The following is a 17,272-nucleotide window of genomic DNA, read 5'->3' on the forward strand; positions in this document are numbered from 1 at the left end:
GTATATCGGAGAGTGTTACAGTAAGGGGGGAATGGATTACATTACTGTGTTTGCAGTGATACACGTGAGGCATGTTGAAGGTTCTAAAAAGTTACACCCAATCCCCCAAGTGTAAAAACTATACGTATGAATCATTTCCACTTCAGTATGCCCCGCCCCATCCCTCACATTTTCATACCTCAGTTGTGCGTCCAGTGCCAGGGGAATAGAGGGGAGCGGCAGTGAAGGCCGGAGGTAAAATACAAACTTGTGGGAAGAGTGTTCATCACAGTGACAATGTTGTTGAGCCTTGAGCTGTGTACTGTTTCCCCCCCCACCAACCCCTGCCGAGCTCAGAGCTGGAACAGACAGGGAATCAGTCTCGATCTCCTGGCGGGTTGACAGATGAACACAGCTTCATTTGCACCGCCTCCTGCTTTCCTTCTTTCTCCAATAAGTGCCATTCTCATGTCTACCCAGGTCCCTGATGCTTATTGATTCCAGCTGTTGGACTCTCACTGTATAATGGTCTTTTTGTTGCCTACTCGCAGGCTGCCAGGATATTTAAAGCTGGAGTCGGCTGCAAGTGACTCCCTGGTCGATCATATCTCTGGTATATACGCAATAAAACGTTGAAGTGGTCATGATTGGCACTGTGTTTTTTTTATGTTGGGTGGATGAGTGGATCGAGGGCTTGCCGGTGTTAAACAATTTGGCCATCAGGGTTATTTAATTGTTGGCTGCTTCAGATTTGTGACTGCCAGTACATGTTGGCAACATTGAATTAATGTCTTTGTCTTCAGATCAGACTCATGTCTCTGCCCGTTAAGCTTCAGTCCCCTTCCTCTGGCCCCTGGTGACTCCCCCTTCGAGCTGGTCAGAGAGCTTCTTCTTTCATTTTATTCGTTCTTGGGATATGAGCATCGCAGACAAGCCCAGCATTTATTGCCCATCCCTGACTGTGCCTTCTTGAACCACTGCAGTTCTGGCCCACAGTGAGGTTCCTATCCTCAGAACAAGTGAAAAAGCCACAGTCAAATCAGTGCAACAGGACATTCTACCTGGTTGGTGCAAGTGAATTGCCCATTGAAAGTTGGCTGATATAATGATAAAAAGCTCTCACTCTTCTTGTTTATTGACTGGATAGCTCAGTGTTATAAACACACCAACAGATAAAGCTTTGCTGGCTGTCTAGATACATAGTCAACAAGCCAGCAATTTCATTTACATTTGGCATCTGGTTGCAATAATGGCCCTATTCTTTAAGGTTAAAGGTCGCAATGAAACAGAGTTTGGCAGCTGGACTCCCACACAGTAGCTGCTGAATGGTTCTTCAGAGGGCCCGAGTCAGTCAGGGTGCGCGTCAGGAATTCTACTGCCTTTCAGTACAACCCCCCCGTACAAGTCTCCGGCCAAATGGCCTTTATTCATGTAGAGCTTGAAGAGCAGGCTGCTCGGCTGTGGGGAGCCTCTCATCTAAGCAAATATTGATCTCCTACAAATATTGATCTCCCTGCAAATATCAACACCAGCAAATATTAACATGCTCCCAGGGCCCTCCTGTGAATACTGACGAGGCTTTTGGATGCCCAAACTTCCAAAAGACAATGGCTTGGATTTTCACAAAGACAGAGTTGTGAAATGTGGCAGAGGAGCTTGAAATCCAGAAGTTTCATCTCCGAACACAGCACCTATCATTTTCATGAGGCGGGAATGGGGTCAGGCCGGGATTTGCACTTGCGTGTTTCGTGGAGGAAGCTGCCTCAAATCATGTTTAATTTTCATTAGCCAGGAGTAGGAAACACAATGTGTACAGATTAGACCTGGTAGAAGCAGGTCTAGACTTTGCAGAATCCCTTGGAGAGGTGGGGTACCCTGGTGGAGAAGTAGGGTACCACTTTGGATACAGCCCAGGGACACCTTTGGGAGAGGTAAGGTGCACTTTGGGAGAGGGAGGATGCTCTTTGTGAAAGGCCAAGTGACCTATGGGAGAGGTAAGATTCCCTTTGGGGTTGTTAAAAGTAGACATGAATGTGTGTAAAAGGTGCATAAACTCATTGGAACTGTCACAAGACCTGTCAAAAGCAACTGTCAAAAGCAAATGTCAAGCTGTCAAGGCATTTAAAACTGCCCTTTAAATTTTTGAAAAAAACTGTGGAGTGTTAAAAAAAATCATTGTTGACATAAGCCTGAGGGTTATCATTACTGGATTAGTGCTGCATGACTGATTTTTTTAATTCATTTACAGGATGTGGGCGTCACTGGCTAGGCCAGCATTTATTGCCCATCCCTAATTGCCCTTCCATTATCAGAGTGGGGCACCAGCCATTTCAGTTTGATTGACATTTAGAAGACTTTAGATCAATCGAGGCATAGATTACAAAAGTAGGGAGGTCATGTTGGAGTTGTATAGAACCTTGGTGAGGCCACAGCTGGAGTACTGTGTGCAGTTCTGGTCACCACATTATAGGATGGATATGATTGCACTGGAGGGGGTGCAGAAGAGATTCACCAGGATGTTGCCTGGGATGAAACAATTAAGTTATGAAGAGAGGTTGGATAGACTTGGGTTGTTTTCATTGAAGCAGAGAAGACTGAGGGGTGACCTGATCGAGGTGTACAAGATTATGAGGGGCATGGACAGGGTGGATAGGGAACAGCTATTCCCCTTAGTTGAAGGGTCAGTCACAAGGGGACATAAGTTCAAGGTGAGGGGCAGGAGGTTTAGGGGCGATGTGAGGAAAACCTTTTTTACCCAGAGGGTGGTGAGGGTCTGGAATGCGCTGCCTGGGAGGGTGGTGGAGGCGGGTTGCCTCACATCCTTTAAAAAGTACCTGGATGAGCACTTGGCACGTCATAACATTCAAGGCTATGGGCCAAGTGCTGGTAAATGGGATTAGGTAAGTAGGTCAGGTGTTTCTCACGTGTCAGTGCAGACTCGATGGGCCGAAGGGCCTCTTCTGCACTGTGTGATTCTGTGATTCTGTGGGACTATGAATTCAAATGTTTGTTTTTATAAGGGAGTATGCACTTGAACGAAAGGGATTATGTAGTTGAAGGAATGTAAATATAGAGAATTGTTTGTATTAATGAGTTTTTTAAAAACTAAAGTCTAAAATAGACACTTAAAATTTATTAAACTCAGAGTCTTGTGACTGCCCATGGTGGATACTGGGTGAGTTGGCATGGAGAGTGTAAGGGAAAAGTGTGGTTGGTGCAGGGCATGAGTTGGCATAAATTGGGACTAAGTTGGTGTACGGACTATAAAGGGCCATGTGGGGGGGGATAGAGGGTCATAGATTGGCATGGAGGGTATGAGGGGCCATGGGTTGGCATGAATAGGTCATGAGGGATGAGAAGGTGAGAGGGGTGAGGGCTGCAGAGCTGTTTTACATTTTATTAAAGTCTTGGACAAAATGCCGGTCCACCGAGGCAGGCCTTCTGCTCACCCCACCCCACCCATCTCCACACCCGGCAGCCTCCACATTGTTTCCAGAGTCGCCTGCCCTTCAGATCAAAAATCTGACATTCCAAGCCACTTTTATAGATGTCACATTCACGCTGCCGTGTGTTCCCCCGTCTCTGCATACTCGCGTGAGTGAAAATTCAGGCCAATGTCAGCTATTCCAAAGAAAATTATACATTTTTAAAAAACAAATAATCTTTCTTGTTAATAAATCAACAAATATGGAATAAGGGAGAATTCTCCTAAGACTGTATTTGCTGTATGTGATACAGCAGCCCCAGGTGGGCAGGGGGCTGATGTACTTATAGACATATATATATATATATATATATATATATATATATATATACTTGTATACATATATACTTGTAGACCTGGACCACCTAGAGTTTTTGTACACCAGTACGAGAACCTCTAGTGCCCATGTGTGATGATTTGAGTTTATGTATGGGGGGGGGGAAGATACTACAGTATCAAAATGATTTTGATTCTGTGTTAGCACTTCTGTCTTTGAGTCAGAAAGTTGTAGATTCAAGTGTCACTTCATATACTTGAGCACAAAATCCAGGCTTGACACTCGCACTGCAGTCCTGAAGGAGTGCTGCACTGTTGGAGGTGTCATCTTTCGGATGAGATGAGCTGAGTTTCCGCCCGCCCTTTCAGGTGAATGCAGAGGATCCCAAGGCATTCTTTGAAGAGGAGCAGGAGGTGGAGTTCTCCCTTGTGTACTGGCCCATATTAACTCAAGTAGTGCTCAGGGTTAAACGTTCCTATTTTACTCTGCCTTGTGAACTGTGCAGTGGTCCTCTGCCCTACAAGGTCAATCCTTCCCTGAACCTCCTGACCAGAATTGCAAGTCTGATCCGCTCAGTGCCATGTGCATGTACCTACACCGCACAGACTGCAGCGGTTCAAGAAGGCAATTCACCACCACCTTCTCAAGGACAATTAGGGATAGGCGATAAATACTGGCCTAGCTCGTGATGCCTACGCCCCGTGAAAGAATAATATTTATCAGTGCCACTAAAACAGATCATCTGATTCGTTTTCACATTTCTGTTTGTGGGATCTTGCTGTGCACAACTTGGCTGCCGTGTTTCCTACATTACAACAGTGACCACACCTCATTGAAGTGCTTCATTGGCTGTGAAATGCTCTAAGGCATCCTGAGGAGGTGAAAGGCGCTATTTAAATCCAAGTTCTTTCTTCACTCCTCCAGGTCTGTGGAGTAGCTGAACTGAGTTCCGACGTGGGTCCCTGTGGAACGGTCACAGAACACGGCAATGTTATGACCTTCACAGAAGCCGCCGTTTCTCTTGGACTCCAGATCAACGCAGACTACTGAGCTTGGTAAGAGACACCTAAATTTATACGTTCGCAAAGGTCTTAACTGCAGGATCCATGAGTCTCGTTTACTCTGTTGAGCCATCTGCCAGTTGGAATTTGTAATCCATGGACCTGAATTAACCTGCTCGCTGCTTCATCCAACCCTTGATCCCTCTTATCCCACCAGGGGACCCGTAATCCTGCCCCCTTCCTGGGTAGCAACAGGATGGCTCCTCAATGTTACTGAGATTGTCATGGAGCCACGGTGAAGGGCACTACACCTAGAGACTGAAGTGAACACATTAATACACCTAACCTGTGGGACGGCAAGCTATCAGAATGGGGGGAGGGTGGGGGGGGGGTGGCGGGGGCGCAGGGCAGGGTGCTGGGGGGGGTGGTGGAGGTTAAGAATGTGTTGCACTATCCCTCAGATGATCCCAATTATCCCAGAACAGCTGCTGGGCTTCAATTTTATATATATATATATATATATATATATCTACAGTCCCAGCTCACAGCCCATCGGCCATCCCTACCCCTCACCCAGCCCCCCTGCCGTCCTCCCCTGTACGGTGCCCATGGCAACAGCACTACCTCCTTAATTAAGGTTGGAGAGGCGGGGCCACAGGCTTTGCTGTGGGAATGAACATTTCCTGTTATAATTACAGTCGCTCGTTGATAATATAGAGTCTGTGAGAGTGAATCTCAGAAGGGAGCCCACTCTCAAGAGAGCCCAGGACAAAGACATCTCACAAACATGATTGGTATCATTATGGAGGGAAGGCTGCAGACCAGCTTTACCAGCACGGCACCAGGAACTTCAGTTAATGCGGAGAGACTGGGGAGGCTGGGATTGTTCTCCTTAGAGCAGAGAAGGTCAAGGGGGAGGTATTAATAGACACATTTAAAATTATGAAGAATTTTGAGAGACTAAATAAGGACAAACTGTTTTTACTGGCAGGAGGGCCGGGAGCCAGAGGACACTGATGTAAGGTAACTGGCAGCGAAACCAGAGGGGAGGTGAGGAGAAATTATTTTCACAGCAAGTTGATATGATTTGGAATGTACTGCCTAAAACAGCTTCAATAGTAACTTTCAAAAGGAAATTGAATAAATACCTGAAAAGGAAATATTTGCAGGGCTATGGGGAAGGAACAGTGAAGTGGGACTAATTGGATTTCACTTTCAAAGAGCTGGCACAGGTACGATGGTCTGAATGGCCTCCTTCTGTGCTGTAAGATTCTATCAATATAATTTCAGGATTGAAAGTGGCTCTAAGATCTACCAGGTCCAAAGGAGATTGGAGTATTCTTACCCCACTTCTGAATTTTATATCCCAGTGCCAGGGTCTCTTTATGAATTAATATTTGCTCTTGGGGTGCATAATTTGCTAATACTTCAATTCTTGTAATGGTTTAGTATCCTGTGAGGGGTGTGGGTGAGTGGCAAGACCAGCATTTGTTGCCCATCCCCAGTTGCCCTTGATCTGAGTGGCTTGCTGAAGCCATTTCTGAGCCAACCACATCGCTGTGGGCCTGGCCAGACCAGGTAAGGGCAGCAGATTTTCTTCTCTAAAGGACATGAGAGAACCAGACAGCCCAGTGATAGTTTCGTGGTCACCATTACTGAGAAAAGCTTTCAATTCCAGATTTTATTAATTGAATTTTAAATTCCACCAACTCCATGGTGGGATTTCAACCCATTTTTCCAAAGCACTAGCCTGAGCTTCTAGATTGCTCGTCTTTTGACATTACCACTACACCGCCATCTCCCCCAAGTCGCATAGTGTTCGGACTGTGCCTGAAAAGGTTCAGACCCTCGCAGACGGTTGCATGTCATGCTGAGGTGCCCTTTCATTGCAGTGGCCAGTAACCTAACCCTGAACACAGACTTTGCTAGTATTCCCTGAGTAAAGAAGGTTAGGGAGTGACCTGAGAGAGGTGTTTAATATGAGCCAAAAGGCTGATAGGGTAGATACAGAAAAACTGTTTCCTCTGTTAGGAGAGTCCAGAACAAAGGGGGCATTGACCTTAAAATTCAGGTGTGATGTGTGGAACCACTACTTCACCCAAAAGGACAGTGGAACTCTGAAACTCGCTCCCCCAAAAAGCTGTTGATGCTGGGGATCAACTGAAAATTTCAAAACTGAGATGAATAGATTTTTTTGTTGGGGTTAGAGTATTAAAGGTTACAGAGCCAAGGTGGGCAGATGGAGTTCAGATACAAATTAGCCAAGATCTAATCGAATGGTGGATCAGGATTGATGGGAGGTGGTTGTGGGGAGTGGGGAGCTGAATAACCTCCCCCTGTTCCTTAGGATTCTGAAATTCCATAGATGCGTTTAAGGGGGAGATAGATAAACACAGGAGAGAGAAAGGAATGTTGATTTAGTTAGTGATGGGAGGAGGCTTGCACAAGCATAAACGTGGGCATAGACCTGTCGGACGGATTATCCTATTTCTGTGCTGTAAATATGATATAATTATTAGGCAGGCAGTTAATTCAATTCCCAAAAAAACTGGCATGATTGGCAAGCGTGTGGCAGACTTGGCATCTTGTTGGACTCCTGCTGTGCTACCAGTTTGTTTAGGATGTCCCACAGACCTTTGTCTATTATGACACCCAGGCATTTAGGGGTTGGATGAGGGAGTGCAGAAAGGCCAAATAAATTAATAGCTGGATTGAGCTATAGGTTATACAATTATAAGGAAAGGCTGCAGAATGCTATGAATGTTAACTCTTTCAAACTGAGTATAAAATGTAGTTTTAAATTTATAATAGAAATGTAAAATGCAATTTGAAAGTCTCAACAGCTAGCGTTCAGTGAAGCTGTATGAAAGGATTAGTAAGGAACATTTCCAGAATATAACGTGGGAGACAGACAAACGGGGAGCAATGGGCAGCCAGACAGAGAGAGAGGGGGACAGAGAGAAAGGGAAGGAGGGACATAAGGGCAGAGAGAGTTGGAGGGAGGGAGGGAGAGAGGGAGGGACAGGCAGAGAGTGAGAGAGAGAGGAAGGACAGGCTGAGAGGGACGACAGACAGAGAGAGGGGGACAGATGGGCAGAGAGAGAGGGGGACAGGCAGTGAGGGAGGGTCAGAGAAAGAAGGAGGGACAGACAGAAAGAGAGAGAGAGAGGGAGGGACAGAGAGAAGGAACAGGACAAACAGAGAGAGACACACACACTCAGACATAGAGAGAAATAGACAAAGACAGAGATAGGTAAGAAACAGAGAGGGGACAGGGAAAGGATCATAAAGAAAGAGGGGCAGAGTGACAGACAGACATAATGAGAAAGACAAGGACAGATAGAGAAACAGAGAAAGAGATAGATAAGAAACAGACACAGATGGAGAGAGACAGATAAACAGAACGAGAGGCAGAGAGTCACCTATTCAGTGACATGGTGGGGGAGTAATTACTTCTTTCCTTCAGTATGACAGAGTGCTTTCATAACAGATATTTAGGCAGAGAGATTGGAGGAGATGTTATCTGGTAATAAAGTATCAGAATGTAGAAAATATACAGTCTGATTCTGGCATTCAGGAGTGTGTTGCCTGCTAGTAGGTGTCTTCTGTAATTCTTCATTCTTGGATTTGCTCTGATGGGATGCTGAGATTCTCGATAGTGTACTAAGTAAACACTTTGCCTCACTCTTTAGCAGCAGTCCAGTGGTGTGGGTGCCATCCTCTGAGCCTGGGTACCACATGAGACCTGGTGGGCTCAGAAATGATTAGCAAATAGGTGAAGAAAATGGGGAAGCCACAAAGTGTTGCCCACCAGGGATCGAGCTCAGCCCTACCCCAGAATTGTATCACTTTCGATTCATAATGGCACCCAAGAAAAGAGCTCTTCATCCCACTGGGCCACAGGGGATGCAGATCAGATCCTAGAGGGTGAAAAGAGAGTTGACTAGTACACTACACCACGCAGCTCTCTTGACTTCACTTCAGTCTCTCTGACTTAGGCTGCATCCTGACCCTGGCCCCCCCAGAGTTGATAGGTCGATGTTGTAGCACTCTGTGACCCAGCCGCTGGCAATATTTCCTTTCTTTATTGGGTATTTAACTGTTTCTTTTATTTATTTTTAATAAAGATGAGCTATTTTCCCTTTTGACCCCAGACATCCTGAGCGTTCACATTCCAGCCTCACAACTGAGGATGTTTCTGTCTGGGTCAGAACTCAATTCTCAAAGGACTGAAGTCACTTACTACAAAGGAATCCTCTTAATCAGTTTACTTTCCTGAGCATTCTAGCCAGAGCAGGAGAGATTGATACCAGCTGACTCGGGTCGATAGATTTTAGGTGTACAGTGACTGTCAAGCTCATTGTAAAGGATATGAGGCTGACTCTCCCTGTCAGCTTAGAGCCATCATAGTCATTCGGTCGTACAGAACTTGGATATTGCTGAAAAAAAACACTTTTTGTCAAAACTTTTCATCTTGTACTCACAGAGCAATTCGCATGAAAATATCAATGTCAGAGGAAACAACATATTCAACTGGTGCATTCTCTATGGCAATGTCTCTACCAATCAGAGTCCACTTGCTAACCAATCAGCACTCTCTTCTCATACAGTATAAATAGGTTGCTTCCCCTATCATTTCTCTTGTGAATTGTCCTGATGAGTGAAAGATGAAAATCTTTGACAGAAAATGCCTCTTTTTTCAGCAATATAGCCATCATCTTGTGGGACTTGGTTTAATTTTAAGAGTCAGGTTATTTCAGCTGAAAATAAGAACTGCTTCATATCGAAACATAGAACGTTAAGAGCACAGAAGGAGGCCGTTCAGCCCATTGTGGCTGTGCTGGCTCTCTGCAAGAGCAATCGAGTCCCACTCCTCTGTCTTTTCCCTGTAGCCCTGCAGGTAATTTTCTCTTCTGATTGAATCTGCCTCCTCCACCCAATCGGGCAGTCCAATCCTGATCCTAACCATTGCTGCATATAAAAGTTTTTCAACAGGTCACCATTGCTTCTTTTGCCAATCACATTAAATCAATATCCCCAGATTCTTGATCCTTCTGCCAATATAATTCACATGGTCTCCTACAAAGCTACTCATGGCCCAGATTAATTTTTTTCATCTGTTTGTCACAAGGTTTGTAATCCACTGTGTATAGCCAAGAACTTAACATATTCACACACTAATCTTACACACTTAAACCCCATTTTAGAAAGCTCAGATTTTAAGGGCCTCCAGGACTGGTCCAGTTCTGTTTACACACTTCCGGATCTGTTAAGGTTATGCCTCTCCAGGGATTTGGTCCATTGGGACTATGCAATGGGAGTCAATGGGAGGGGTTTGGATCATTGGTATGAATGTGGACATGTGTCCCAGACCATGGAAAACATCACTTCAACTGGCCTATAGGATATATTGCACGAGGCACCTCATTTCTGTAATCAGCATCTCAGTCGGCCAATGAATGGGTGGTCACACTGGATAGCTCATTACAAATTTTCCCCATCGTGACATTAGCAATGGGAATGAATGGGAAACAGTTTGGCCCATTAGGATTCTACACAGTGGGAGCAAATGGAAAGGGATTTGTCCCATTAGGGTTCTGCGTTTAGCTGCGGTATATGTTAATTTGGAGCTAAGTACATCTCAGATTTATTTTATTAACACTGAGCCACCTCCTCTTTCAGTACCTTTAAATCTGCAGATGTTTAGAAATGTAACACCATCAGTTTTCCCCCATGGTTCGAACTTAAATCTAAATGCTACTTAAAATGATGGAGGAGCTTTAGTCTGTATCTAACCTACACTCTACCTGTCCTGGGAGTGTTTGATGGGACAATATAAAGGAAAGAAGACCTGTGCTTGGAACATAGGACTTAGGAGCAGGAGTAGGCCATTTGGCCCTTTGAACCTGCTGTGCTATTCAAAAAGGTCATGGCAGATCTTGTGGTCTCAACTTCACTTTCTTATCTGTCTCTCATAGCCCTTGGCTACCTTGTCTATCAAAAATCTGCCTAACTCAGAATAAATTCAATATGCTGTATCTTCCCTGGGAACGTTTGATATGAACAGTGTAGAGGGAGCTTTATTCTGTATCTAACCCCGTGCTGTACCTGTCTGGGAGTGTTTGATGGGGACAGTGTAGAGGGAGCTTTACTCTATATCTAACCCCGTGCTGTACCTGTCCTGGGAGTGTTTGATGGAGACAGTGTAGAGGGATCTTTACTCTGTATCTAACCCTGTGCTGTAGCTGTCCTGGGAGTGTTTGATGGAGACAGTGTAGAGGGATCTTTACTCTGTATCTAACCCCGTGCTGTACTTGTCCTGGGAGTGTTTGATGGAGACAGTGTAGAGGGATCTTTACTCTGTATCTAACCCCGTGCTGTACTTGTCCTGGGAGTGTTTGATGGAGACAGTGTAGAGGGATCTTTACTCTGTATCTAACCCCGTGCTGTACTTGTCCTGGGAGTGTTTGATGGGGTCAGTGTAGAGGGATCTTTACTCTGTATCTAATCCCCGTGCTGTACCTGTCCTGGGTGTGTTTGATGGGGACAGTGTAGAGGGAGCTTTACTCTGTATCTAACCCCGTGCTGTACTTGTCCTGGGAGTGTTTGATGGGGTCAGTGTAGAGGGATCTTTACTCTGTATCTAATCCCCGTGCTGTACCTGTCCTGGGTGTGTTTGATGGGGACAGTGTAGAGGGAGCTTTACTCTGTATCTAACCCCGTGCTGTACTTGTCCTGGGAGTGTTTGATGGGGTCAGTGTAGAGGGATCTTTACTCTGTATCTAACCCCGTGCTGTACCTGACCTGGGGGTGTTTGATGGGGACAGTGTAGAGAGAGCTTTACTCTGTATCTAACCCCGTGCTGTACCTGTCCTGGGAGTGTTTGATGGGGACAGTGTAGAGGGAGCTTTACTCTGTATCTAACCCCGTGCTGTACCTGCCCTGTGAGTGTTTGATGGGGTCAGTGTAGAGGGATCTTTACTCTGTATCTAACCCCGTGCTGTACCTGTCCTGGGAGTGTTTGATGGAGACAGTGTAGAGGGATCTTTACTCTGTATCTAACCCCGTGCTGTACTTGTCCTGGGAGTGTTTGATGGGGTCAGTGTAGAGGGATCTTTACTCTGTATCTAATCCCCGTGCTGTACCTGTCCTGGGTGTGTTTGATGGGGACAGTGTAGAGGGAGCTTTACTCCGTATCTAACCCCGTGCTGTACCTGCCCTGGGAGTGTTTGAAGGGGACAGTGTAGAGGGAGCTTTACTCTGTACCTAACCCCGTGCTGTACCTGTCCTGGGAGTGTTTGATGGGACAGTGTAGAGAGAGCTTTACTCTGTATCTAACCCCGTGCTGTACCTGTCCTGGGAGTGTTTGATGGGGACAGTATAGAGGGAGTTTTACTCTGTATCTAACCCCGTGCTGTACCTGTCCTGGGAGTGTTTGATGGGGACAGTGTAGAGAGAGCTTTACTCTGTATCTAACCCCGTGCTATACCTGGCCTGGGAGTGTTTGATGGGGACAGTGTAGAGGGAGCTTTACTCTGTATCTAACCCCGTGCTATACCTGGCCTGGGAGTGTTTGATGGGGACAGTGTAGAGGGAGCTTTACTCTGTATCTCACCCCGTGCTATATCTGTCCTTGGGAGTGTTTGATGGGGACAGTGTAGAGAGAGCTTTACTCTGTATCTAACACCGTGCTATACCTATCCTGGGATTGTTTGATGGGGACAGTGTAGATGGAGTTTTACTCTGTACCTAACCCCGTGCTGTACCTGTCCTGGGAGTGTTTGATGGGGACAGTGTAGAGAGAGCTTTACTCTGTATCTCACCCTGTGCTATACCTGTCCTGGGAATGTTTGATGGGGACAGTGTAGATGGAGTTTTACTCTGTACCTAACCCCGTGCTGTACCTGTCCTGGGAGTGTTTGATGGGGACAGTGTAGAGAGAGCTTTACTCTGTATCTCACCCTGTGCTGTAACTGTCCTGGGAATGTTTGATGGGGACGGTGTAGAGGGACCTTTACTCTGTATCTAACCCTGTGCTGTACCTGTCCTGGGAATGTTTGATGGGGACAGTGTAGAGGGAGCTTTACTCTCTATCTGATCCCATGCCATACCTGCCCTGGGAGTATTTGATGGGGAGAGTGTAGAGGGAGCTTTACTCTGTATCTAACCCCGTGCTGTACCTGTCCTGGGAGTATTTGATGGGGACGGTGTAGATGGAGCTTTACTCTGTATCTAACCCAGAGCAGTACTTGTCCTGGGAGTGTTTGCTGGGAGAATGTAGAGGGAGATGTACTCTTTATTTGCCCTGTATCTGAAGCAGCTTGAGGGATGTGATGAGGAGTTATTTAAATGCCGGCTGACAATTTTAGGGCCAAAGTCTCTCAATTTAACTCTCTTTCTCTCCCAATGTTGTAAGAGTCTAACTTTGTCTCAGACCTGACGTTCAATCTATTTCCTCCCTCTTACATGCATTGGAGCATCTCCCGAGAGACAGCACTGATGGTGGAGGGGCGGGGTGGGGGGATGTGTGAGAAGTATAAAGAGGGTGGATCAACAGCTGTTCCAGATGTGTTGCACACTGCATCTGGACAATGATAGTGAGAGAGGAAATCAAAAAGACATATCCTAAATATTATTGAAATATTGGTTGAAATGATGTGGCTCCATTAAAGAAATCTTTTCACTTGCTTCTGACCCCATAATCTCAACAAATGTTTATCTCCACTTCCCTGAAGATAAGCTCAAGACCAAAACAACCTCTGTGTTTATTTTCCTGCTGCTTATTAATGTCACAGGCCGCCTGTGGGACAAAATCCCAGAGCCAACAGCAAATACCCAGGATTGGATTTACCGTTGCCAATTTTGAACGTATTCCGGAACTTTCCATCACATGACTGCATTAGGGCCACTGCTTTCCTTGATCTATTTTAACGACCTAAACTTGGGCACGCAGGGCACATTTTCAAAATTTGCAGATGACACAAAGCTGGGAAGTGTTGTGAACTGTGGGGAGGATAGAGATAGGCTTCAAGAGAACGTAGACAGGCTGGTGGAATGGGCAGACATGTGGAAGATTTCATTTATTGCGGAGAAGTGTGAAGTGATGCATTTTGGTAGGAAGAATGAGCAGAGGCAATACAAAATAGAGAGTGCAATTCTAAAGGGGATACTGGGGTATTGGTCCAAAAAATTGTTGCAAGTGGCAGGACAGGTAGAGAAGGCGGTTAAGAAAGTACACAAGATAAATGAAGGCATAGAGTACAAAAGCAAGGAAGTTATAGTGAACCTTTATAGAAGTCCAATTCGACCTCAACTAGAGTGTTATGTCCAATTTGGGCACCACACTTTAGGAAGGATGTGAAGGCTTTAGCGAGGGTGCAGAAAAGATTCATGAGAATGGTTCCAGGGAATGAGGGAACTCAGTTACACAGAGATTGGAGAAGCTGGGGCTGTTCTCCTTGGGAAAGAAGGTTGAGAGCTGGGTTGAAGGAGACGTTCAAAATCATGAAGGGTCTGAGCAGAGTAGATATCGAGAAACTTCCCATTGCCGCAGGGATTGGGAACCAGAGGATAACGATTTAAGTTGATTGGCAACAGACCCAATGGTGACATGAGGAAAAGCTTTTTGACACAGTGAGTGGTTAGGATCTGCAATGCGCTGCACGAGAGTGTGGCGGAGGATGATTCAATGGTGGCTTTCAAAAGAGAATTGGATAAGCACCACATTTGCTGGGCAATAGGGAAAAGGCAGGTTCGTGGGATGAGCTGAGTAGCTCATGTAAAGGACCCAACATGTCCAATATTTTTATAACTCATGAATAAAAAAAAATGTTCAAAAGAAATAAAATTTCAACCACTCTTCTTTAATGCCCCTATGTTTAACTCCAGGGAGCTGCTTGCAGCTTGGTGTCAATCCCTGGAGGCTCCAGGGCAATTACAGAGTTGGCAACCCAATTTGAACTTTGCCATGTTTAGGGTCGCCAACCCTCCAGGAATGGCTTGGAGTCTCCTGGAATTGAAGATCACAGGACCCTGCCATGTGCAACACTGGTGAAAAATCAAAGGAACACTAAAAAAAGATAAAAAGCAAAATACTGCGGATGCTGGAAATCTGAAACAAAAACAAAAATTGCTGGAAAAACTCAGCACGTCTGACAGCATCTGTGGAGAGGAAGACAGAGCTAACGTTTCGAGTCTTCATCAGAACTAAAGAGAAATAGAAATATGGTGAAATATCAGCTGCTTAAGGGGAGTGGGACAGGTGGAGCTGGATAGAGGGCCAGTGATAGGTGGAGGCAAAGGAGAGATTGCAAAAGATGTCATAGGCAAAAGGTCAAAGGAGTGTTGACGATGGTGATATTAGCTAAAGGATGTGCTAATGTGAACCATAAAAGATAGTTCTTTTTTAAATTTTCTTTGAACCTTTCTCTTTACCAGATTTAAAAATATTGAAAATGGTTGGGAAAGGCTGTTCAGTTGATGGTCAAGCATCATCCAATTGGGCAATGACTCTTTTTGCTTTCCAGTTGGCACAGGAAGGCTGTGCGTTACAAGATAGACGTGTTTGGCCGACTAATGGCTGGAGTGTGGGGGCAAATGATGTGATGAAACCTCCAGGAATACATTTAATCACAGTTGGCAACCCTAATCACGTTCCAAGCTAGCTGTATCAGGAGTAGATGATGGACTTAGTTACATGAATTATTCACTGAAACTGTTAATCAGTTGGGTTAACACAGACCACTGTACAGAGGCTGGGGCACTGGTGGTGGTTGTCGGGGTTGATGTTTGCTAGGTTGGGAGACAGTGTGTGCTCTCAAGTGAGTGCCTGACAAACACTCAGCATCCCCAAAGGACGTGGGAGGGAGCTCTTGTTAGCTTTGTCCGAAGCTCCTTCCCCCTGTGTAGTGCATCTGAGAAGAAATGCTTCTGCCAGTGGCTTAAAAAAGAAATGTTCTGTTTGTTTTCTCTCAAAATTAATACCATATACGGTAAGACTGGGGTGATTCAGCTCTGCTCATCTGTGCCAGCTCCCTGTTACTGACAGCTGGCTGACTGACCCCAGGCAGCAGAGAGTAAAAATGGAACTGCCTTTTCTCCTGCTCAGCTGGGAGGTGTCAGCCGTGGTAAAGCTTTGCCAGCCTGACGGACAAAAATAAATAACAATAGTGAAACAGACAGGCATCTCTTCGTCTTTCTAAACAATGAATATTGCCCTCCTGCTCTGCCTCTAACCCTGCGGCTTTCTCAGCTTCCATGGAGTGGCCCTTTAAGAGCCATGCCCTGGCTGCCCCTTCAGAGATGGGCAGGTGAGATGGGTGCCTGAGAAAGTCACCCATAGCATTGTCAGCCCTGGCTCGGTGAGTTGCGCTCTGGCCCCTTGAGTTAGACGGTTGAAGGTTCAAGCCCCACCCCAGAGGCTTGAGCACAAAATCTGCGCTGACACTCCCAGTGCCGTACTGAGGGAGTGCAGCACTGTTGCAGGTGCAGCCTTTCAATTGAGGTGTTAAACTGAGGCTGCAGCTGTCCTCTCAGGTGGATGTAAAAGATCCCACAGCACTATTTCAAAGAAGAGCAGCAGAGCTATTCCTGGGTCCTGGCCAATATTTATACCCCAATCAACATTGCTTAAATAGATTATCTGGTCATTATCACATTGCTGCCCACTGAGTTACAACTGATGTCTCTCCACGTTTGATGTCCATCCAAGCTTTTATTCCAGCAGAAATCAGACAGTGATCCAGGGACTCTGGCTGATTGATGTCTTGTGCCTTTCCGTCTCCATTGCCAAGCACATTGCTGCCACCTATCCTGAAATCATTGCTGACAGCAAAACAGACTCAGGCTGAAGCAGGGGATGACCCCGCTCTGTATGACTCAGTGATCAGCAGTGGTATCTTCCTCTGGAATGAGTGAGAAACGGCGGAGGAAACAAGGCCACAGAACCAGCCACACCCCGTGCTGGTGACTGGCCAAGCAATCTGCATTTTTTGCCCCTCAGACGTGGCAGGCTGGTCCAGGCAAGACGTTACATCAGACACCAAGCTGCAGACAGTTGGGTTGCCAACCCTCCAGGATTGTCCAAGAGCTTTTCAGGATTTCAAGACAAATAAAATGCTGCAAACAAACCCAGCAGATGGAGGTACTGAAAAAAAAAAAGAGCCCTTTTCATTCCTTTTTCTCTGAGCTCTCGGTTATTAATTCCAAAGACATTGGAGATGCTGGTGGTGGGGGGATGGAGCTCATAATTCAACCTCCAGGAACAGGCCCACCTAGAGTTGGCAACCCTTACTGGGTGACGCGCTCAGTCCTTAGTACTTGTTCCAAGAATTTCTGATGAGAGCAGGATTTAATCTTTCAAATAACATTTTTGGAAAGCCGATCTTGTTTTGAATAGACAGGGGTTGACAGAGTCTCTGAGGGATTCAAAATAGGAAATGGTCCTTGAACCAGTTGAGCCCCACCTTTCCTGTGTATTATCCTGCTTAATTAATTGCTCCAACTGATCATGCTCATGGGCCCACAGTTCAC

The 17,272-nt window shown here is 45.8% G+C and overlaps 1 protein-coding gene across 6 annotated transcripts in view; it reads left to right on the forward strand.

Moving 5' to 3' along the window:
- kank2 (KN motif and ankyrin repeat domains 2) overlaps nt 1–17,272 on the forward strand; it is a 110,969-nt gene that overhangs the window by 49,200 nt on the left and 44,497 nt on the right. For 5 of the 6 annotated variants that reach the window (XM_041177120.1, XM_041177116.1, XM_041177119.1 and 2 more), the window contains one exon: nt 4,665–4,795. The gene's annotated coding sequence lies outside the window, so the exon portion shown is untranslated. Of the gene's footprint in view, nt 1–4,664; nt 4,796–5,732; nt 5,792–17,272 lie in introns of all 6 variants that reach the window. The other variant, XM_041177117.1, reaches the window with a different exon arrangement.

Source organism: Carcharodon carcharias, chromosome 30 (assembly GCF_017639515.1).
Source record: "Carcharodon carcharias isolate sCarCar2 chromosome 30, sCarCar2.pri, whole genome shotgun sequence".
NCBI lineage: Eukaryota > Metazoa > Chordata > Chondrichthyes > Lamniformes > Lamnidae > Carcharodon > Carcharodon carcharias.